The sequence below is a fragment of the Amyelois transitella genome, chromosome 7, assembly GCF_032362555.1.
Source record: "Amyelois transitella isolate CPQ chromosome 7, ilAmyTran1.1, whole genome shotgun sequence".
Lineage (NCBI taxonomy): Eukaryota > Metazoa > Arthropoda > Insecta > Lepidoptera > Pyralidae > Amyelois > Amyelois transitella.
The window spans coordinates 2623212-2649465 of NC_083510.1; the positions used below are offsets into that span (position 1 = coordinate 2623212).

The following is a 26254-nucleotide window of genomic DNA, read 5'->3' on the forward strand; positions in this document are numbered from 1 at the left end:
AAGATTCGTACAAATGAAACTGATCAAATATACAATCTGAGTCTCGTTACAAGTGCAATTCTTTGCAAACGTCCAGTGGTTAACACGCGAGATAAATTTTTGCCGACATTGGAAACCGTGAGACTGTCATCCTAACAATAAAGTTGCTATCCGGCTTCCAAAAGCAATAAATCAAATGCTATTACTTGATATGCCACGCAAGTATGCGTCTGTTGGCTGCCGGTGTTAGAATATGTAAAGGGTACAGAAGTGTAGTTTTCATTCAAATCTGTTGGGTGAATGACTTATTTATTAAGTTATGTAGGTACACAAAACATATAGGAGCCTTAATTAAACTGGACCCCTTAGCTATTGATTCTCTATCTATAACTAAGATATTTGTTGTCTGACCTCATCCTATATACTTAATCATTTCTTATCTGTTTGTTATTTCTAATGGTTGATTGGCGCGATGCTAATGGTAATAAATATACTGTTTAAGCTTTGAAGTACAGTAGGTACTTACAAATAAACCCTACATATTTCCCTTTGATATTCTTATTGTTTTTCCTTTTTCCGTAAAAAGAAATACATAGAAAAGACATTTTGAATAGATATAGAATAGGAGCGAGTTTTTTTAATGAAAAAAGTTCATTTTGCCAAAGCAAAATTTACTTCACTGAAGCTTTAGTTAGGTATAACTAGTAAAATAAAAGCTATTTTATTTTCGTAATATCTTATTCTGTATTCTCATTGTTTTGTCCTCTGAATGTTAGCAGCTAGTTAGCACACGCTCTCAGTTCTAACACACAATGGCGATAAAGAACAGACGCTTCGTACCGTAACTGCGATACGCACTGGGTACAGTAACTACTTCCCTCGTGGCAGCTTACGTACTGCCGAGTGAAAAATGCTTTCCTTTGAAAGCTTTTCACGTCTCTTTCTCGTTGATACAGAGCCTACATCCTTTCACTTGTCACGATCTCTGCTTCATTCCCATTCATCAATCTTTTCATGCAAGCTTGTTTGTTAAGGGAGTCTTATTGTGACCTGACATTTCAATAAGACGTTCCTTGATTTGATCAAGGTAAGTACGTTCGTTTTGGCCATCCCGTTCCAACGTTTGAAACATGTAACAACAAATAATAAAACATCTTCAGTTTGTAAATAAAATTATAAAAATTGGGAAGAGACGGGTATGTTTTTCCAATTAGAAACCACAGAGCTTTTAGATAACAAACTTCATCATCCTAATTTTATTTTCTTGTTGTGTCAGGAGCCCGTTTGCCACCTATGACCACGATCCAGGAATATTACGACATTAAGTATTTAATCAATTCAATTTCATTAAGCCAAATAGCTGAACGTGGCCATTCAGTCTTTTCAAGACTGTTGGCTCTGTCTACCCCGCAAGGGATATAGACGTGACCATATGTATGTATGTATGTAGTATTTAATCTAAGCATCTTTCATCTGACCCTGATAACAGACGAATCTAATCCAGCTTGGATCATTTTTGTTGGACTTGATGAAAGTAGTTCTTTGTTCGCCTACTTAATAATTTATACTTAAGGAAATATCGTCATCTGGAGATTTTTTCGGTACAAATAATTTTCGTGTTTTTACTGGAAATAACACAAGAATGTCTGGAGTTAGCTGTTCCACTGTACATAACAGCTCCCTCGCAGACTGCATTGTTCGAAATTAATAAAGTTCGCTTGACTGAGCCTCTCGCCGACTGAGCCATACAATGCATGGCGTTATACCGCCATTTCAAATCTTAGGAAAGACAGGAAATTAACGAGGAACAACTATTATTTGGTTTGATTTGATGGGTAACTCCGAAGACGATGCTGCCTAGTCCTGTGGCCTAGTCAATGTACAATTGCCTACAAGTAATTATGATTAAAAGTAAGATTTTGGTAAAATCAAGTAAGTCATAATTCTAATAAATAAAGATGGAGCAGTTAATAAATCTGTCGATCCTTTACTTCAGACTTACTAGGGATTTTTGTCAACAATAAGAAAAATCATATAAATTTCATAGAGTATTGACAGATGAAACAATACCAACTATGTTTAAAAACTAACTATTATTTATATACATAGCTATAATATACTGCACGATATTTTAAACGATAGAAATATTGACATTTAAATAATCTTTTATTGCTACATATAATTTTTTTAATTAAATACATTTTATCATATAATTTATTTATTTTAAATATAATACAACAATTTTTATATTATTGTTATATTCACCATAATGTTGTTCATCATACAGGGTTCATATTGTACCTACTTGTAAGCAGTAAATTAAATAAATATTTTGAATCGAATTGGATTCCAAGCCACATTTCCAGCAAAAAATCAATCGCAATATGATTTCGACACTCATTGAAAAGCTTTACTGTATCTTGGAGAAACTTTCTTAACTTTCCATGTTAAATTTATCCAAGCAGATGCTGAATGGTAAAAAAAAATTAATGTAATACCATTATCGTCAGCATGACTTATTATTGTGAGAGGTTTAGAAGTGTTACGTTTCTTATTTTTACCAATAATGCGCTATAATGAAATTCTGCTAGGTACGAACAAAATAAGGTTTTCTTTTTCGTCTGTTTTTACGTTTTCTTCTATGTGTAGATTCATTAAGATTTATTGTATTTGTGTCAAATTTTATACTTATTTTTTAATTAGTACTTGGGTACTTTTTTGGCTACAAGAAATGTTTTGGGACTACCTTTAACTACTTATCCCACTTATTTTTTTACTTTTTGTTGTTGAAAACAGTAAGTAGGTATTAGTTAACACACACATACATACATATAATCACGTCTATACCCCTTGCGGGGTAGACAGAGTCTTGAAGAGACTGATAGGCTAGTGCTATCCTTTTTTGTGTTAGTGCCGAAAACCACACGGAACGACACGGTAAAGACACACAAACTTAGTTACATCAACTTGTATTGAGTAGTAAACCAAGCCGTACTTACCTCGGACATTAGTGCTACTTACAGCTATATCGTAAATCTACGACCGATAATTGTGTAAACCGTTTAACAGCTGACATTAACATTGAAGGGGTCAGTGTACTACCTAACTCCGGCTAGGATCGGCGGCCATCTTGTGTGACGTCAGATTTAACGATATTTTCGTTTTATGCCCGTCTCTAAAAGGGAATGAGTGTGTTTACTTGTAGAAACTTGAACTTCGAAGGAAAGGATCATTTAACATAATTATTTACGTCGGAGCCATGACTAACTAAAAAATAAAGTTGAATGTGGTCTTTCATTACTCCGCTTTGAACTATGAAATTGGATTTAATTTTAATGCAATAGTTTTGAGAATCAACCAGGCTTTTATATTGAAGTGTCAAAAGCCAATCTGTAAACTATGATTTTTGCTGTTGGTAGGTACTTACAATCTATCCGTGCTTAAATACTTATTGGTTTGTGAACATTTTGTTACTTAGTAGGTAGCGTCACGCACATCACTATAGCATGTCAGTGGTTGTAAACCTTAGAAATCAGAATTAATTCAAACACATTAATGGTGTAAACAGTCAAATATCTTTTAAGTACTAACGCAAAGTTTATGTTTACATTTCATTGTACCTCCGTGTTGACGAGCATAACACGGGCATGTCGGAACATGTACTCTCTGTTTGTTTGTTTGTTCAGGCATCCTAAACCAACACAGCATTTGACAACGTCACGCGGCTTAGCTCCATTTCCTAAACCAATTTAGCTGTATTATCTTAAGATATTAATAGCTTGCGAGCTATTTTTGGACGAAATAACATTTGAAAGGTAGGTATATTCTATATTATTAGAGATTATGAATTTGCACATTATTTGAAATGAAGTACGTAGATTTATTTATATTTTAATCTAAGAGTTGTTGCTGCGTGATTTGTGAAATAATAATTTGGTCGAACATAATCAAATAGGTGACTTTAACGAAGGGAAAGGGAAGCAATACCTACCTACTATAACCTAACTAACTAATATTAACTACTTCATGATTGACCGATAAAAAATGCCTCAACACATGCTGAGTGGACATCGTATTACATACATACTTATATATAATCACTTCTATATCCCTTGCGGGGTAGACAGAATCAACAGTCTTGAAAATACTGATAGGCCTCGTTCAGCTGTTTGGCTTACTGATAGAATTGAGATTCTTATAAAGTGACAGGTTGCTAGTCCCTTGCCTAAAAGAAGAATCCCAAGTTTATATACCTATCCCTTAGTCGCCTTTAACTCCGCCTTTGTCCTTTTCTTTTTATATTGGTGCCGGGAACCACACGGCACACGTATTACAACTATTTGTTTTTTCTTTAAATAGTTTTTTTCTTTAAATTCTTTAGCGTAAAATAATCGGGTAATGCTTTTATTCATTAAGTCATTCATTTATTTCATGAATTCATTCAATATACATATGTATTCGCGTTTGTCTGATTTTCAGCAGTCAAGCCTCATGTTTGGTAATCACAAACGCGGAAAACTTAGAACCCAACTTGTCACGTTTAAAGGCGTGAAATTATTTGAACTATACAATAGAATCTCTAGTAAGTGTAGTAAGACACCATGAAATTGACGAAAATATACCTATAGTGAGATATGAATGGATATAATGTAATTTTGTGTAGGTAAAAATAAGGTTGCAAAACTGGGTAAGAGCGAAAGTTAATACAAATTTAATAGAAATAGTTAATATAGATTAAATATAGTTTATCGACTGAGCATATTCTGTAATAGTACTCAGTTAATTAACATAGAGGTGAGATTTAAGGGATGAAATTAAATAATTCTAGGAACTGGCTCTATCTGTGTAATTTGTTGCTAAATTACTATTTTTCATTGTCAAAATGACCTCAGTAACAATTAATAGGCGTGTGATAAATTCGGTTCACACAAAACATAGCAACTCACTGGTAATTAAAGTGTTATTGTCTGTTGTTACTGGGCATTTGGGCCTATGGATAGGGCTGCCATCTGTCCGGGAGTTGACCCAATTTTGAGGTCGCTCCCGGGTTTGTTGGAAAGGGGTTTTAAGGGATGCCGTGTGGTTCCCGGCACCATTGCAAAAAAGAATAGGACCACTCCATCTCTTTCCCACGGATGTCGTAAAAGGCGACTAAGGGATAGGCTTATAAACTTGAGATTCCTCTTTTAGGTGATGGGCTAGCAACCTGTCACTATTTGAATTTCAATGCTATCACTAAGCCGTAGTAGCTGAGCGTGGCCAATCAGTCTTTTCAAGACTGGTGGCTCTGTCTACCCCGCTAGGGATATAGACGTGATCATATGTATGTATGTATGGGTTTTAATTCTTTGACAGCCATCAACACCTTTCTATTGGAAACTACAACTTAAAATCCTTAGGAAATCGATTTAAAACACCTAATTATTAAAGTTCTGTGATGTATTGTATATTAAGGTCTGAGAATTTTAGACACGCTTGTCAGTTTTATTTGTAGCAATCAAGGGCCAGAAATTGTCCCGAAGTAGGTAAAATCCAGATACTATATGTGTCAAGGGAATCCCAATTAGTTGAAAGAAATGTAAAAGTATTAGGTAAATGTCACTTAAATGTCGAGGTCTTAAAAGGTTTTCCTGGTGTCGTGAATAAATGGTAGCCCTATTTAGGGCCAGTAGGTATGTAGGTCAGTGGACTGCTGTAAAAGTGGAATCATTGGCGAGAAAACTATTTGGATTTGTTCAACGTTTTTAATTGCTTCGTATTGTGTTCCGAATTGATCGACTACGGCCGCACAGATGGTGTTATACAAACTGTTTTAATGACGTCAGTTGAGATTGGGATAACTTTAGTTTGGTAATTATTGTCTTTTTGCCCAAATTGAATACCTAAAAAAATTGCCGTGTGGTTCCCGGCACCAATACAAAAAAGAGTAGGACCACTCCATCACTTTCCCATGGATGTCGTAAAAGGCGACTAAGGGATAGGCTTACAAACTTGGGATTATTTTTAGGCGATGGCCTAGACGTGACCATATGTATGTTAATTACTAAAAATGCATTTGCTATCACTGACTGTAAGCTACCGATAATATAAATAATATTAATTCAAAGTATCATTATGTTGCCTCATAAAGGTTCTAAAGGTTTTAAATACATACATATAGTCACCTCTCTATTCCTTGCGCGGAAGACAGAAGGTCCTTACAATAATTTGGGTTTGTCCATATGGATTAATTGTAGGAGTCATTACTCTTATTACTCCGGAGAAGTGCAAATTGGTTTAAAGTCAACATTATCATTCAGGCGAGTCTTGATAAGTGTAATGCCAACAATGTCCCCGTTTATGTAGCAATTGTGAGAGTCGCTAATTGCAGGTTATTGTCATGATATACCTACATGGTTATTTATATAACACACTAGCTGTGCCCGCAACTTCGTTCGCGTGGAATAGTTATTTTGGGCATCGTTGAAGACCTCAAGGATGAATAATTTTCCCCGTCTTTTTCACATTTTCCATTATTTCTTTGCACCTTATGTATAGTTGCAAAGTGATTTTATATAGCCTAAAGCCTTCCTCGACAAAAATGGTCTATTCAACGCAAAAATAATTTTTCAATTCGAACCAGTAGTTCCTGAGATTAGCCCGTTCAAACAAACAACTCTTCAGCTTTATAATATTAGTATAGATATCCCTTACGACTAAATAAAGACAGTAGCAACAAGACTCAAAAAGTCTTATAATGGAAGTACTTAATATGAAAAATTGTATCTTTATTTCTTTTCACAAAATAAATTGCAACAACGTGCATAAAATGACAACGTCGCCCTTGCGGTTTTACCTGTATCATTGTTACACCCATTAAATGTTTGTTCAAGTGTTCGCATAATGATCGCATTTGTTGTCCCAGACAACACTTTTTAGAACAATAGTATTCAGAATACCAATAATTAATTGATCTGAAATACTTAATTATTTGGAAAAAATATTCCAAAATAATAAGAAAATGGAAATACATCATCTATAACTGGCAAGAAAGAGAAAAAATACCTTAGTGTGCGGCATTGCAAAAGTAAACTTATAACTAGACAGCATTCTATCACTAATCTCTGAACCTCACTTCCAAGTTCAGTTACACGCGGCTTTCGAGTCCTGCGACTGTTGGCTCTATCTACCCCGTAAGGGAAAAGTCGTGATATACTCGTATTTTAGTATATGTGTTTTAATAGATATAAGTACACTACAAGATGCCTTTAATCTATGCTGACGCTACGTGACGACTCACTCAGCAATATAATGTGGAAACATCATTTCACTTAAATTAATATGGTAGGTACATTTGTTACGCCGGTTATTAGACACAAACAGATGAGCTATCCCCGCGATGTGTATCTGACAGTTATTTATCGCACAAATTAGTCCACGCGAGTGGCTCTCGCCCAAGAATAGAAGACACAGATGAGGCGCTTCACGATTTACATACATACATATGGTCACCCTTGTGGGGTAGACAGAGCCAACAGTCTTAAAAGATTGATCGGCCACGTTCAGCTATTTGGCCTTAATGATAGAATTGAGATTCAAATAGTGACAGGTCGCTAGCCCATCGCCTAAAATAGAATCGCAAGTTTGTAAGCCCTATCCCTTAGTCGCCTTTATGTCGTTAAAGCCATGGGAAAGAGATGGAGTGGTCCTATTCTATTTATTATGTTTGACCACCGGTGAATTTATATCAAAAAAACCATAACAGATTTCCCTGGGAAATCTTCATCAAAGCATAGGTACTGATGACAACTAGGTATTATCAATCCGTTCAAATAATTCAACTCCTTTTATGGCTCTTTTTAGGGTTAACAAATAGATAAACGGTCTTAAATGTGTGTGGTTTTACGTTATTTTGTGGTTCAGTATAACGCGTCGCGCCCTACTTATCACACGCACACGAAGTACGCAACTTTTGTTTTCAAATATTGTTTAAAATACTTAACTGTCAGCGTTTTATAAACATTTTATAAATGGCGATTAACCTCGAAGATAGCTGCGAAGGCTCAATACAAAACAATTGATATTTATACAGTAATGGGAAATATGAGTTTCCTACATTGAAACAATGTAATTTTTTTTCGCCACGTTTTGCAGATCTGAATTTCAATTTTAAAGTTTAATTTTACACTCCGCTGTTGGCCACATTGACATTTCATACTTATAGAAATATGAGTACCTAATGAGGTAATAAAATATTTTCTTTTAAATATTGCTTTTATAAATTATTATTTTGGATTGATGGATTAAAGTACCTACAGAATCAAAACCTTAAAATTCTTCGGTGTATTTCGGGTTGAACTTATTACTTTTCTTTAATCTTTGTGTATATTTGGATAGAAATTTTATAAAATTTATCGAGATCCCGACAGAAACAGAGCATCTACATATTTTCTAACATTGAAAGGAGGTTCGGTTCACTCGTGGGTGCAGATTTAGCGAAGACAAAAATGGAATTAGAATTGCTAATAGCTTTTGTTGTGTCAATAATATAATTCACAGACGAAAGTGATCGTTGTCACCCTACGCTTTGCTATTGTTATCAATGCTGGCATGAGTTTGTCTGTACATGTTGCATGATGTTCTTGCATTTTCATTTGCAACGCATTTCAAAGTAGTAGCGAGGAAGACAAAATTAAAAAAAAAAGACTACTGATAAAAAAAATAAAGTTAAAATCCAACAGTTTACAAAGAGTTTCTAATTTCAAATTAAAGTTTTTGCCTGAAAGATCTTATTTTTTTTAAATTTATTTCGCGCCAGTCAACTTTGTTTAGTGAATGGTTGCATACAATAATGCCACATAAGATTATAATAATACTAGACGTAGGTATAATAACCTAATCTAACATAAAATAGCAGAATATGTTTAGCTTCCACTGACCAGGTAAGTAGGTATAATTGAGAACAAAGACACCAACCAAGTACATACAACATTCATTTATTTTTCACAACAAAATTTTCCCCATTTACTTAAGTAAAAATTTGTGTTACACGTATTGTATTTTATGTGACAAAGGTTCAATAAATTGATATTGTTTTCAGTACTAAAGACCACGTCTTATAATAAAGTGCTTTACTTTATTTTTTTATCACGTTTAATTTTATATTCATTCAATGATTTATTTAACTCTGTGTCATGGTCTTAGACGTGACCCACTGTTCTCTCAAACAAAATAATGGTAAGTTTCGCCATGTAAATAATCATTATGGCAAAAAGTTACGTGTTTCACGTCATTCTTGAAACTGCTTTGCTTTGACTCACCAAAATGATTTCTAGTAGATTTTTGTAAAACGAACAGCTTTATTTTCTTTTAAAAGTAAATAACTAATTTAAAATGTCATGGTAATTATTATTTTCGAAAACGGTTTATGCAATGAGTGTAGCCCACTTGGCTTGTCTCAGACTGATTTAACCGTGGCTTCCGTACGGTGTAATACTCATGGTATTATATCTATAATAAGGTTTCGTATGGCTATACTTTATTTTTTGTTTGTGCCGTTCAGAATAAATTTTATTTGATGGTCAATTTAATTTTGAGAACAGTGCATTTTATCTCAACCTACCCACTGCTGTTATAAGACGAGGCATTTCATCATAAGACTTTGAATCATAATACACCCTTTCTGGCAGAAACTATAACAGAAGCTGTTACCAAACAGATCCTTATTAAATTATGCACTTAATCGATTATTCGACAACATGAAGAGTTGGTCCCCAAAATCTAATACCCTTTTGGATTCGTTTTTAATTAGTTTTTTTAACATTTTGATCAGAATGGATCAGTTCGGACAAAAGTAATAATAAACATAATGAATAGTGCATCCGTTTGAGAGATAAGACCGGCTTAACTAGAAAAGAAGACCAAATTTTCGTGTACTTAATCCCCTGACGCCTCAAACGAAACAGAAACCAAACAGTAGTATTATGACAAGACGTGGTTCCCACGGGTTGGTTCTTATGGTTGGATAATAAGATAATAAAGAGTTACTTAACCACGAGCATTGACTGTTGCGCAAAGAGCCAAGGTTCCCGACGTGTGATCTTGGTCACAATGGCTGCGATGTCTGTCTGTACGTTGTTCGTTGGCGATATAGATAAATTAATTAATTGGGACATGTGCTGCCAAATTAGTTTGTGTGCTCAGTTGGAACCATAGAATATCTGTTAGGTACATCGTAGGCTACCTATTTTTGTATGTGATTATATATCTTTTGTTGTCATAGATGCTGATCTATTAGGTATTTGAGCACATCCATATAAAAATATTACTTAAGTTCCTAATATGAGTTTGGTGACTAAATTTAAGAAGAAGAAAAGAAGAATTACTTAAATATTTTTTCAGGCAAGTTAGGGACAGGGACTACACAATTTACATTTCATAATGGGTTTTTCGTTTCTCTTTTTATTATAATAAATATTCTTTAATCTTAGTACATTTCTATTATAATTTAAAAAAGAAGGTTACTTCCTTCTAACATAGATAGGTACTTGTGCAGTGTACGAGTATGATCACTTGATATAGATTGATCAAGATCATGATCATTATCTTAAGATTTGAAGTAAACAACTGAAAATTTAAATGTACATTGCGTGTACTTGATTGTTTGGATAGTAAATCCACTATGATTACCCCGTAAGAGATTAAGACGTGATGTATGTGTTTGTGTGTAAGCGTTTTAATTTTATGTTTTTTGTTCATCTTACGTAAAATAAGTTGTTAATTAAAACCCCAAGTAATTTACGTCTCTTACAACAGATACCGCCAGCAATTAATGCAGCCTTGAATCTGCTCCACAAAGCGCGATGATTATGAATTATTACGATGATGGTGTGGACTGATCAGATAACAGAACCTCGTTAATTGTGGTCGTAAACCCAATGACTTTTTATTGATGTGGATCGTGGAGTAAGTGTCAAGGTACCATTTTGACGTAATACACAGTCAGAGATTTTACATACAATATATATACATACATACATAAAATCACGCCTCTTTCCCATATATGTATATATAATGTCATTTTCAATATATATAATGTCGACTATATCCATTGCGGGTTAGACAGAACTTACAGACTTGAAGAGACTGATAGTCCACGTTTAGATGTTTGGCTTAATGATAGAATTGAGATTCAAATTGTACTACAGGTTGTTAGCCCATCGCGTTTATAAGCCTATCCCTTAGTCGCCTTTTACTTCATTTGAATATGTGTATAAGGAAACTGTCGAGAGTAAAACTTAAGATATTTTGAATATTTAATTAATAACCTATTTGAGAGCTTCTGAGAAATATGATGTTTTTTTGTTTGTCAGCTTAGGTTGTTGCTTGTGGTTTCTGTGTAATAATATTAGAATCCATTGTATGGTAATAATTCGTATAATGAGAGAGATAACCGAACTAACCAGTTTTACTTCAAATATTTTGTTTGAATGGTATTTTTGGTGAAAATCGTCATACATACATCCACTGTACAAATGTGCAAGTAAAAAGTCTTTGTTAGGTTAGGTACCTATTATTGACTTTTAGAAAAATAAGTTTGAGCTGAGCATAATAAATGAAGCAATATTAAATATATTATATTCGGGCAAGAAGCATGAATAGAAAACTTTTTAGCAAAGAAATTATGTAATTAACTAAAGGTACGATTCTAAGTCTTTTTTAAACTAATAACAATATTTTATTTCATAGCCTATCACGCGATAACCTTTATAAAAAAGTTAATTAAATTTCACCGATAGCGAAATAAAACCCTTAGGGAATATTGATAATCCCAATGTTAATTATCCAGTTAATTTACTAAATGTAAGGGTGCGTGAGGTGACATTGGCTTTGTTAATGGATGTTATTAATATTTATTAATGACATAATTAATTTGACAAATACACCTATATGGCAAACGAACCTATAATATATTTTGTATGGCAAAAAAATCCTGATAGCTGTCAGGACGATACTTTTTAGTAAGCAAGTATAAAATATTAGTGCAAGAAGAAGTGCAGAGAGAACTAAATTAAAGCTAATAATGAAATAATATGCTCTGTCTTCCCCGTGGTGAGAGAGAACGGAATGGTAGGGTAATATAATTCATACCTACTATATATTTTATCACACCTTTTCTCTTCCCACGGGGAACGCAGGCTATAAAACCCAGATAAACCTCATCAGTCTCAAAAAGATTTGTATGATGGTCACAATTAAAACCCGTTCAAAAGTTTTTTTCTTTTAATCGGAAGCGGACACCTTAGTGCTTGTATGATCTAGATTACGTGCCTATGATATAATCAAATGATTTGAAAACTTATTAATTAATCGATTATGTGTATTAATTAACATTTCTATTTAAACAACTATTGCTACAGCACTTAAAAGCGATACGTTTGTAATCGAGTTACATAATAATGCATTATGCATATCACAATGCAGCTTATTGCCAAGTGGCGATCATTTCGGACAACCACTTTTCTAGATTACAATTTTGAACATTTCCTGTTTGCGTAAAACGAACGTGCATATAATTGTGTTATTTAGCACTTTTTGGTCGATTCTTAATTAATTTTCTGTAGTTAATTTTATTTTAAATTTGACATAATAGGGTAATATCTATATATGAGTAATGGGTATCACCTATAAACATATCTATCTTAACGCAATTTTATATTTGTCGAACGACAAACTATTAATGGTATAATTTTGTAATTTGTCTTTTAATTTTTTTTATTGAGGTTGGCAGATTAGGTACTAATTATATCGTCGAATAGTTATTTTAGTATAGTTATTTATCTACGTTTTTTTCACATTTTCCATTATTTCTTATAGTTGCAGCGTGATGTTATATAGCCTAAAGCCTTCCTCGATAAATGGTCTATTCAACGCAGAATTTTTCAATTCGAACCAGTAGTTCCTGAAATTAGCGCGTTCAAACAAACAAACTCTTCAGCTTTATAATATTAGTATAGATTAGTTATGTCAATATGTGTATCTTAAGTTGCAATTATTTTCAAAAGAACTAAATAAGTTTTATAGCTTTATATACAATATAAGCTAATACTCTCGTACAACTTACAGCTTATGCGCATATGTTTTTTAGTAAATTAGATGCTTACTTAATTGTGTTTTAAAATAGGATATAAAACAATGACCCCAAGAAGGTAGGTACTTGCCTGCCCGATGGCTAATCTAGAATGTGTTATAAAACGAATGTTATGGCATTTCTCACGAAAAAAGAAATGAACTACGTAATTCTAGTAGGAAATGAGTGTATATCTGGTTTTGACATCGCACGCCGAAAACTGATGGTAAGATAGACACGTGGGAACGCCGGCCAGAATATTTTGAAAGATATAACTGTTACAGTTAGTAAGTTTATTGTTTTGTTTATCCTCGGAAATAAAATGTTTGTTAAGTGTCAATCTGACCTTTATTATAATAATAATTAAAAATATTTTTAAAAAATTCAAATAGTAGGTATTTTATTCTGAAGTATGATTAAACGGATATCTTATGAGGGGTAGGTTACTTATTAAACAATTTCACAAATATTCGTTCGCCATGATCCATGCTTCTTTTATTTAATTTAGTCCCAGCTTAGTCTTCAATTTGATCAAGGCAAACTCCCATTAACGTTCTAGGTATGCTTTTACGAAACAAGGGTGCTCACCTAGTGATGAAAATATTTGCTAATTAGGAAACTAAATATGTACCACGATTGTACACATTTCTGCTGTTCAATTGATTCATGCAAAATATAAGACTCATAGATGTCAATGAAAGACATCAACGCGCCTTAAATACAAAAAAGTAATTTAATAGATTTAGAATTCACTGTCCACGAAAAGATTTGGATTCTAGTCTGCCGCGTGATCTACCCGTGTATTTTTTAAATACATTAAGTGGATATTAAGATAAAGTCTATAACGTATAACTTGGAGAATGATGTACCAAGACTCAACGGCCTCTGTGGCGCAGCGGTAGTGCCCTTGTCTGTGTCTCCGGAGGTCCCGGGTTCAAATCCCGGCCAGGGCATGATGAGAAACGAACTTTCTCTGATTGGCCTGGGTCTTGGATGTTAATCTATGTATTTATTATAAAATATAGTATCGTTGAGTTAGTATCTCGTAACACAAGTTTCGAACTTACTTCGAGGCTAACTCAATTTGTGTAATTTGTCCCGTATATACATATAATAAAAAAATAAAAATTAAGCGTGTCAAGAAAAGACCATGACCTGGACTAGATGGAACCTAGGGCCTCATTCAGGCCCAGTTCAGAGACAAGAAACCGTCCACTCTGCCATAGAAGTATTATTAGAACAAGGAGTTATTCACGAACTAGGATAATTGTTACGAGAACATCCCTCTTGCTCTGTAGTTAAAACTAAAAAAGTAGAAAGCAAGCGAAGATGAGATTTATGTCTTCTTTGAAAACAGACCTCCCAGATGAATAATTGCACATATCTATAGTGACTGCTGTAGGTACGCATCAAGGATGCACCTGACTATGCAATTATACGGAAGCTGGCGTCATTAATGCAAAGAGAATATAATATTTAATGTAAATGATTTTTTTTATTTCCTTTGATGACCATAACGTCCATTTAAGAGCCCCGGAGTCTGCGTGTGAGTAGGTCCGCTGTACACAAAGCGATATTTTGATACCAAACAAATAAAACGCTTAAATAATAAGTACTTTAACTAAATTTTTGTAGATATTATGTATATGAAAATTCTTTTCTCTTCGTTCGATAATCAGTTTTATATGTTGATGTCACAGGACGTCTTTAGAACATCCCAAGATTCCTGTGCTGGTATATCAACAACATATAAAGGCATCGACTGTAACATACTTTCGCAATATAATTTCAACGGTGTATTAGCTGGACGTCGATTTCGCACGACGTCGACTTTATCGAGACCTAAGTACGCTTTTATTCGCATAAAATCGATCCAACAGTTATTACCTGGCTCTTCTTCGCATTACATCGATTAGTCCAATAAAATTTTAGAACTTTATAAATTAAAAGAAACTACAATGTTTTTGCAGTACAATCGTGCGAAAAAAGAATATATGTAGGTAATAATGATTTTGTTGTATTCTTTTAAATGTGTACCTGCCTGCACCTTCCATGCAAGTATTTATGAGAACTTAAATATTACATAGTACAAACAGCTCTAACAGCACACGACGTTGAACACACGAGAGAACTGCGCTTGGTTTAGAAATTTCCTGTCGTCCTATTGGAGGATGACAGTCGTACGACTAAATGTCGAACCAATGATACGGTAATAAAAAAATCACATTTTTTAAATGGTAAAAACCTAGCTTTGATTATGTTAGTCGTGTTCCTATTGATACTTATATTTTTTTTAAAGGTTTAAAGAGTAACATTTCAGTTTTTTTCTGTAAATTTATAAAAATCTATGCGTCTGGGATTTTTAAGTAAACGGCTTCTAAACTAAATCTTTCCAATGTCTCTGGATAATTATACAAAGGTCGCTATAATCTGTTTATTTAACGTAATATAACCTGTTGATTGAAATATAAAAAATTAAATAAAAATATTGTGTTTAACTGTACCTTTCTTATGTTGGAAAGTAGTAAAATAATAGAATCTACTTTATGAGAATACAATCATAAGCGGATCGACGTCACGAGAATGCAAACATGGATGGATCGACGTTGTGCGAAATCGACGTCCAGCTAATACACCATTTCAACGTAAGTATATTTTTACATTGATAATGCAAAAAAGATTAAAAATTTAAGAACATTAAACTGTAAGACGCGAATAATGCTGGCTGGAGTAATATCTACGTTTAAATTTAGAAAGTGTGAGCACAAATAAATAAACGGCCTCTATTCTATTCCAATTTTAAATTAATTCTATAAAAACTTTTTATCGAAAGCTGAGTTATGTACCCACTAACTACAATTGAAACTGTGATAAGCAAAAATAAAAAAGGTACCTGTTAATGTTGCGTCTTAAAAATTACTTACAGAACAAGTTTATCAGTAAAAAATATGTGATTGAAAAATTCATTTAAAAAGTAAATAGTCTGAATGTTGACTTTTAACATTTCTCACAATTCCTAAAATACTGATTAGAATGACAGCAAGATAAAATATGTTTATGAAGGTACAGCGACAAAGATAAATGGTCAAATTTATATGAAGTAATCAATAACAACGCACAAAATTCTTATAAAACATTTTTGGAATATCGGGCTACGATTCTGCTACTTCTTGACATAAAGATCTTACTATATAAAAAAACGCCACCAGTATTTGGTAATTGTACATAAACTAAATCATTAAGTATAGGTCCATATAGGTATCATAAAAGTTTATTTTTTTAAAGGATTGAAATCTTTTTAAGCGATATAATATGTTTGCCCAAAGGAGGTTTCATCAACTGTTTTTTTTTATTATTTAATATTTATTTTTATGTGTACACTGCGGTTTGTGTGGCTAATGTAATTAGCTATGGTCGCTCACGTCTCTCTGCTGGTAGATTGAAACTGATCAATCAAACCTCGGATGTAAATCTTCGAGACGCTGTGTCATCACCTCTCACTTCCTTTTCATAAGAACACTGAGAATTTATATGAATATTGTATATCTGTCATCTCTGTAATATACTACAATAAAGTAAGTATGTATATACTAGGTAAGTCAGGACGGAGTTCTTATTGAAAATGTTTTTAACGCAAGCTAGGATTCCTGTTACTTAGTGAAGTAATTTTTTGTTGTTACAATATTATTAGCTGTCAAAAGATGAAGTCTCGACCTACCTATCGTATTTAAATCAATATCACCAGCTGCCGCCATACATCAAAGCAAAAAAATTTATTAACAGATTTACCCCGGCCTATGTGTTGTACAGAGAGCGACTCTGAAGTGAGAAAATTAATCTCATTTATTAGCACGCAATTACCGCTAAGAACAAAAGAACAGTCGAAGGTACATTGCAAAATAGATTATAAGATTACCAAAGAACAAAAGCCTGCAGGCGAAACTAGTCGACAACTTGAAAGTCAATTACTAGGTTTTTTGAACAATATCTAGATCAAAGGCGATAAGTATCGTGATCCATTGAGTTAGAAATATAGGAAAAAAGTCCAGTGCAGTGAAAGTCCGCAAGAAATGCCTTCTGTGAGCTGAATGAGAGGTTTTCTCTATTGCATTATAGACGACATTAGGCCGTACTTTACTCGAATGTTCGCTGTTAGGGCTTTTGTGTCTGTAGGTGTAGGTATATCAGGTGTGGTTAAGAACATTGCTAGACTATTTGCGAATTTGTTAAAATAGTCGTATGAATCGCTTTTAAAATAAATCAAGTTTTATGAAAATGGTGGTTTAGCTCTGATCAAGTAAAAGGGAAATGGATTTTATTTACTATGTCAACTTGATGATGATCAAAGCCTGCGATTATTTGTTCAAAGATAGCATGAGCCTATGTGATATTAAGGTCAGGGTAAGACAATTTCATTTTGGTTGCCTGCCCTGTCCTCTTGAATTAGATAAAATAAGATTAAGACATATATTCCCTCGATGTAATGGCCTTAAAGAAAATACACAAATCTTCTATAATAGAACAAAGGTTTTTTTTCAAAGATTTCATTTTCAATATTTGTTTTTAAGTTACTAGAAAAGAGTTGAATTCAGTGTGCAACAGCTTTATTCTGTGGCTTTACTTTTTGTAACAACTACCAAGTCAAGTGTGGAGTGCGTGCATAATAATTACATGTTATTATTTACTGCACTTAAACTTGTGAGAATTTAATGAGATTTTCTTCTTTTCTTCATTTAAATGCTAAGAATTATTCAAACCTGATTCAGTTTTAACCTTATTAATTTTATTATTCTTTATATTATTATTTAGTTGTAACTTGAAATTTACATTCAAGTGATCACCTTGATTACTGAAAATTTAATACTTTTTCAAATCCTTTATCTAGTTAGTTAGTTACCTGCATCAAGTTAGTTAGTAGTTTACTTGATGTAGATAAGTCGAATGTCCTAACTAAATACACAATAGCTATAAATTGCTACCAATCTATTCACATTAAGTGAGAGTATCTTTTATATGGGAATGTTGCATAATCATCTTCCTTACTTGACGTCGCTTAGGCGTCATTTGCACTATCTAAAAAGATAATCTTCATCACTGTACAGTCATCGATGTACAGTACACGCAGAAGTAATCAGTGTGCTTCGATAAGCTAAAGATAAACTGGAGATATTTGTGGTAGGTACTGTATGAGAAAACAACATGAGAATGATGAATGAAATGAAGTAAATATCATTGAGTTCCAGATTTAATTTAGACAAGTCAGTAGACTCAGCAAAACAAGAGTTGATTGGTTCATGGACATAGTTGTTATTTTTCCATAGACGTAACATTTTGTTTTCATCGTGATAAGTAAAATAAAAAAATCTGATTTAATTGGGGCTATAAGAAGTGTATAATCGCCTGCAGAGAAACATGACACGACCACTTGTAAATACAAACCAAAAACATTACAATTTTTTTTCCGTTATAGTAATATATCTTCTTGACATTTTTCTTATAACAAAAAGAAAACATAAAATTCTTCGAAAATAATCTATTTTACTAGCATAAATGCAGGCTAGTGTGTAATTTCACGGCGACCGAGCACAATACATCATAAATTCATGCAAGTCTTGCTTTGATAAATTTACTGTAAAAGTTGCATCTAGAATAACTACATAAATATGTCAATATTTGCATATGCTTAGATTAGTATGCCAAAAACGAGCTGACTAAAAATAGCAATTTGTCAAACCGTATCCTTCCCAGATAAAAAAAACTTTCCTGTAAAATATAACCGCTTTTCATGCCGCAGGCGGGTAAATATAACGAATTTATCCTATCAAATTTAATCCAAAACGAGAGTAGGCTAATCGAAATTGGAATCCTTTGAGAAGCAGCGGATTAAAAAAAACGAGTTTTATTTTTTGTGCGTATTTACAGTTGTTAGTATTCCATACAGCCAGCCCACACGTGCGCGCACTGCATATTTTATTTTTTAATCTGTGGCGGATTGAGATTACCTACTCGTGTGTGCGCAGTCAGGCATAATAATTCTAAATTCAAGCATTCTATAGTTATAATAACATACTGAATTCTATCATAGAAAAAGTTACTAACACAAAATGTTAGTCCGGGATCAATTAACTGTTTTTATAGTGCGTGACTTCGTCTGATCTCCGTAGCCTAAATGTTTCTATTTGATTACCTAAAAACCTATCAGGTTTATTATTTTGTTATTTATCTTGTCACTCTAACAAAAAACCCAGAATAAAAAAGCATTAATGCATAAGGACATTTTAAATTCCGTGACTAAGTCTTATCCTAAGTCATAGTTGTATATCTTCTTACTATTACTAAACAAACGTTCGAAGTAGCAGATTTGATTTACAACTACACGTAGGCGTAATATCTTGTATTTATGTAGGGGGATAACTGTAAAATGGTCTTGCCTGAGAATTTATCAGTACAACAGACTGTACTAGACTAGTGAAAGTAGTATCTCTAAGAGTTATTGATTCTAGTTCACTCTGTAAGTGTTTAAGACAACGAAAAAATTATAGATTAATTTACACAGATACACACACAGTAGATTAATAATTTTTATAACAGATGGAATCATCAATTTTGTAAATTGCCGAGTTTAAGCTTAAAAGTTATCCTGAATAAAAACATTTATGTACATGCTTTCAATATTATTCATTTAAGATACATACATACATGTGGTCACGTCTAAATATCCCGGGTAGAGAGAGCCAACAGTTTTGAAAAGATACGATAAGCCATTCAATATACGGTTAGACAAATCTTAACCCTAATCTAAATTGTAATTGAAGGTTATTTATGCACAAATTTCGTTGTTTATCCTTAAAAATTTTCTCTTATGACATAGACTTAAGTTTACCCTGAACGTGACATACAAGAGGGAAAAAGAATGATAAAACCACACAAGAATTTTCCTTTTGAACTTTTGTACTTACATTGTTGAAATTTTCGTAAATGTTTCTTACAAGGTACTTTTAAGGAAGAACACAATTCCAAATATACATAAATAACACAGAAAACCTTTATATACCTATATACAAGATAACACACACATACTACGTCTTTATACGGGGTAGACAGGGCTAATAGTTACATGACTCTTTGGCTACGTTCAAATGATGGAATCAATTCCTAAGATTCTAAAGATTTGCTAGGCCATAGCCTAAAACAAGTATCACAATTCTTTAGATTATATTTAAGAATAAAAAAAAATACAGATACTTTATAAAATTACTTTTGCAAGTTAAAAAAATAAATATATCTTTTAAAGTCTTTGTTTGAATGGTCCGTAATACGCCCACAATCTGTTCTTCGCTGGCCGCAGACTTGAGCACTAAATTTTAGGTAAAAAACTAGACGCGCCGCGCCGGCCAAAATTGTGAAACCTGTTCTCTTTCGCGATGTTACAGCTATCGGTAATAATAAGTTGTTTATGTGATTTCATCTTCTTTGAAGTTTAATTTACTTCAACAATAAATAATCTTTAAGAATCTTTAATGTGACCATTCTATTCATGTATGGTACCGTATCCTTCCGTATAACTTAACTGGTTGAGAAACCTTTTGTGTAAAGTGTCAATTTTGACCTGAAGACTAAATTTCTAAAACCCGCTAAAATACCTTCTTAATATCTATTCGGCGTTTCAGAGTGTTAAAATTACTTATATCAGATTCACTGCCAACCTTAAAAATAGCAAACAGATAAGAAATGTTAATCGTTTTTCTGACTTTTCGTAGGTACCACACCAACCACACAAATTGAAAGTCAACTAAAAATATTATGGGAACAAAATAAATTAAGTGATTACTTACTCTATTGAAGGCACCAACTTATTTAAATCTGTAAAAAAGGAAATAAGTATTAATTAATAAAACAATTGCAAATCAGTAAGAAAACTATATTTCGTAACTGAAATTTCATTGCAATGCATCAGTTTGAATTATCTTTGCCCAACTCAATTATAAGAGATAAAACCGTTTAAATGAAATTATTTGCCTTTAGGTACTAATATAAATAGTGAACTGTGCCCAGCAAACGATAATTATCGCAGATGTTACGAATTTGGTTTTATTAGCAGTTTTATTTTTGGCTTGAAGATTATCGCAACGAGTGTAGAGGCCTCCGCCGCCCACGATCAATGCAATATAAGCATCATTACTATGGTTGTTTATTTACTTTATGACTTCATTACCGTAGGCTCACCTATAGTTCTACTTGGTTATGTTCTTGGATATTATTTGTTGATATGATGAAAGCCGTGTGGTTCCCGGCACAAATAAAAAAAGAATAGGACCACTCCATCTCTTTCCCAAGGATGTCGTAAAAGGCGACTAAGGTATAAGGCTTTTCAACTTGTGATTCCTCTTAGGCGGTGGGCTAGCAACCAGTCAGTATTTTTATGTAAATTCTATCCTTAAGTCTTTTCAAGTTTGATGGCTCTGTCTACCCTGCGAGTGATGAAAACGTGACTATATGTATGTATGATAAAAGTCAAAGTTTGTAAATGTTTGTTACCGATTTGAAGTTAATACATCTTGACGAATTAGGATGTAACTGTGCAGGAATATAAAATAAAACATCATGGGTAAAAGTTAGTCATCTCCCCCCTGACGTGAATCCTGGTATCAACTTCCTGACTTTTATGGTGAGAAGCATGGTGTGCACCTTTTGATGATGTCGACTAAGGTAAGTCAGGTTATTATTATTACACAAAGCGAATTCTTCGCAACTTTTACAGGGGAACTATACCCGTGTTGGATGATAGTAAGGTGCAAAACATGAATGTGCGTGCATATTCAAATTCAAAATCATTATTGCATATCATAAAGTAACATCAGTTGAATTACAGTTACTTCTTAAAAATAGGTTGCCCTGTTGGGCATCGCAATTTTAAAATAATATGGAACTATGTCGAATATAACAATAATAAAAAATATGTCGCATTATTTTTGAAGTTAAAACCAATAAGCAATTGAAAATAAATACAATTTATAAGATATATTGAATTGATAAAATGATAATATATAATAATAAAAAACAATTCAAATGTCATTCCCTTAGTGGCAACGACATCCATGGAAATAAGAGTCAAAAAAGGATTTGACAAATGTAAACGACCGCTTCTTGCCTGATTGGCGCCTTGAGAAAACTTGCTTACTTATTGCCTATGTAAATCATGGTGATCAGTTAATAACGGTGTCTGATAACCATTAAGTAATATTGAACCACTACGTAGAAACCGGCGGGAAAGTGTCGAGAAAAATCGTAAATAACATGTCATTGACATAATGCGTCTACCTAACCTATGTATGTATATAGTATGGGATAAACAACGATTATATAACACTAGATTAATACCGCGATTTCGCCCGTGTGGGGATGAAATTCCTTTGTTATTGCTCCCCTGCTGAAGACATCCCGAAATTCCCGTGGGAACGGGAAACATGCATGATTTATCATTTGAAGGGGGTGGTTGCTTAGTTTATTTATTCATTAGTACATTAAACAGTAAATTTGGTGATTAGTTTATTTATTCATTAATACCTACATAAAACAGTAAGTTTTGTGAATATTAGTAAATATAGAAATAGAGTATTTTTCAGCCATTTTGTTTTTCGGCATAAGACGCTTATATTTTTGTTTTCAAAGAGTGGTTCGATTACTTAACCTGAATACACAATCGGGCCTTTCTCACACTAAACTGACTGAATTCAAAACAATGAAACCTGAAATAATATTAGTTTTTGAAACAAAGTGGGAATATCCGTCCCAAAGCAATGTAAAAAGTCCATTCCAAAATAAATATTTTTTGCACTATACACTAATAGCAGTCGAGAATCGGCTTTTTTACGCTTATTGTTTTGTCTCATAAATGCACAAGTTAAATAAAAAAGCCCGGTAATTGTGTTAGGACTTATAGAAAAATCCTCTCTCAAAACTCAGGCTATTTCGGTTAGTGACGGTTATTACATGTGAAGTTTTAACGACTTTCCAATCTATCTTGGAAACAACTACTTATATAGTTTCAGTATGTCCATGAAGTATTCGAGTAAGTAGGTAGTATATATATTTCAAAATTACAGAAAAGGCGGATATTAATTATTTTAATGGTAGAAATTCAATAATTGAGTAATTAAATTTGTTACCTAACGAATGTGTAAACGCATTTAGCACGACGGCGCGGCGTCTTGAAATAGTCACGTATAAGAATCGTGCGCAGAATTTGTGGTGTACCATCGCGTTATGTCATATCAATAGATAGTGTTTTCCGCGACCCGACCTCTGTATTAAGAAGGTTTCCGCTATTGTAACAATTGCTTCTATTACTGCCACGAAGAATGTGGGAAGACGAGAATACGAAAGGCTATAAGTTATGACACTTAGAATTTGATTGCAATTAAGTTCTTGTTGTTACTCAGTAACCTATTTCACTTTTGGGGTAGACAAAGGTGGTTGAAAAGGCCACGTTCATTTGTTTGGCTTAGTAATGGAATTGAGATTCTAATAGTCGTATGACAGTGTATAGGTACTTTCCTTAGCTTCAGTAAAAAATTCACGAATTTTGATAAAATGTACTTCTTATCAGGATTATGTATCGGAGCAAAAGAGATAGGGAAAAAATAAGACTGCCTTATGAAAGTTCGGAAATTGCCGCACTGAGTCAGCCAAAAAGCGGTTAACTAAGGTTTGGTTTTTACTTTTGTCACCAGACAGTAGTCCAAATTAAGTCACTAACAAAATTGGTACGAACACATTCATACGTAAATACTTTGAAAATAATTTGTAGATAAATTTATAGCAGTCTTATTAGCATCGTGTGAAAATTCACTGATAACGCAGAAGACAGTTATATGCCGCAGTTACGAGTCAATTAAACAGCATGCAAGGAAATGAATTTAGAATCTTATTCCATCTAGCGGCTCGTTTCGGATCGTGACCTTAACAGACCGGTTCCCACTTGGAAATCACGATCAAACACTCAGCCGCCGCAAATCGATACGATTCTGAACGATTTTGTTTTTTTTTCAGAGGTTGCACGAGGAAATTTGCAAGTGGTTTTACAATAATCATTGCTGAAAAACGTATTTTATTGTTGACATTTAAGATTTACGCCCCTTGTTTATTAGTAATTTCGCAAGAACATTTGCTATAGCATCTTACAAATTGCTTTTAGTTCATGTCGAAGTTAAATGATTATTGTTATGTGGTATTCTATAGATACACCATCCACATATTAATTGATACGCATAGTTATTTAACTTTTATTATTGCTCAACTCCAATCCTTAAAGTTTGTTAAGAACGCTTTTCGATTGTTCTAATGTGCAGATGTACTTACCTATTGCGATCAGACTTAACAAAAATCAAGATAATAAAGCCAGACAAAAAAGGTTTAAACAGAGTACAGCTTATTTTTAACCAACAACGTGACTATAATTACGCCGGCTGAGACAGTAAAATGTCCTTGCTCTGATTGCATAAAAAAAGTAATGGTCATTGTCTCTGCCCGTTCAAGTGCGGTGATGAGTTAGCATTGGGCTTTGGTTTCTGGAGTTTTGGCGACATTTGCCTCGAGAATGAAAAAGGTTGAAGGTCGTTCTGCGATTTGCTTCGATAGTGAGGAACAATTGATTCTATTTCCGTTCCAATATTAAAATCGAGATAGCGTTTTATTGAAGGTTTTTGCCTGTCTGTATTCAAATGTCGATGGAACGATATTCGTGATTATATTATAATTTACAATATTTGAAGCCCAATTTATAATTGGATGTTTGATTTAAAAACTATTACTACGTAAGTATCTTGATCATAGGTATTGGGACGTTTTAGTGATACGTCACATAAAGACAAGAGTAGATACCTATCCCTCATAATCGACGAACTCGTAAGTTGGGAAGTAAGGGGAATGTGAGAAAAAAGTGCGGAAAAAGTTGGAAATATGTACCCCTCCGGAAAAGATGTGTAGGTAGATATGGATAGTTTTTGGTGGTGACAAAAATATAAATAAGTAATAAAACTAATATAAGCGACATAAAAATACGATCCTTAAATTAATTGTGATGAGACAAAAAGAACGTTCGGTGAAGTATCATTATATAAAATTAAGTATGTCATTATGGTGTTTGTTTGTTGTGGCAAAAAATGTCACACAGTTTTAAAAGTACCCTAAGTACAAAAAAGTGTGTAATAGGCCAATTTCCAACTTGATTGGAGGCTCATTAGCTGTTTTTATAATGTTCACTTAGTCATATATTTTTTGTGCGTAATTTGAGGCAAAAAAACTGAATCTGAATGTCTGAATCAACAGAATTAAATCTTTTCATAAATGGTGGTATCTATTTTAAGATATCTATGCGAAGTGGCAGTATTTGTGTAATAATTAAAGTCATGGTTTTTTATATCATTCAAGTATATTTCAGACATGAAATATTACCATATTTATCTTAATTTATTCGTTACATTTCTGTTGCGATAAGCGATAAATAACGTTTTTTTTTATCTCCTTCAATAAACTTCCAACTTTTTACGTAGGATGCTTTAGGAAAAGCTTGTATGTACCTAATACGTACTTAAAAATTAATTCAAATTATTTTTTACACCGACTAAAGAAAGGCACCTTTTGTGCATAATTTTAAGATATTAATTTTTAAATGCAATAAATGGTATTCATTCACGTATGTAATATCTATTCCCAAAGAAAATTTTGGTAACTAGGTGAAAAACCTGTTAAAATTAGTTATGTGGTTTTGCAACTGTGTAAGTATAAGCATGCAAAGTCAGAGGCTTTAAATTTTTTGTGTTAATAATGTTATGGAAGTTAAATAATAGGTACTAATGTCACGTCTCACCATTCTTCCAAGTCGTCATCTGTAAGAATATGATGGACTGCAATTGAAAAAATTTAACAGTACTAAGGTACATACTTATTTGTAATTGCAATCAGACGTAATGACACAAAAATATGGTTTATGCAGCGAGAAAGTTCCATAAAAGTGATGATTTATCGAACTCAGATAAGTATAAAACAAAATCGATAATCTTAAATCGGTAAGTGGTGCAGAATCGCCTCGAAACCCGTTTTAAACTTCGAAAGGCTGACGTGAATACTGTATTGTACATATAGTATGTGGTCTGGTCTGACATA

General features: G+C 33.2%; 1 protein-coding gene across 1 annotated transcript in view; it reads right to left on the reverse strand.

Moving 5' to 3' along the window:
• Window positions 1-26254, reverse strand: part of LOC106143557 (uncharacterized) — a 46644-nt gene that overhangs the window by 2457 nt on the left and 17933 nt on the right. The window contains exon 2 of the mRNA XM_013345681.2: window positions 20923-20950. The gene's annotated coding sequence lies outside the window, so the exon portion shown is untranslated. The remainder of the gene's footprint in view (window positions 1-20922; window positions 20951-26254) is intronic.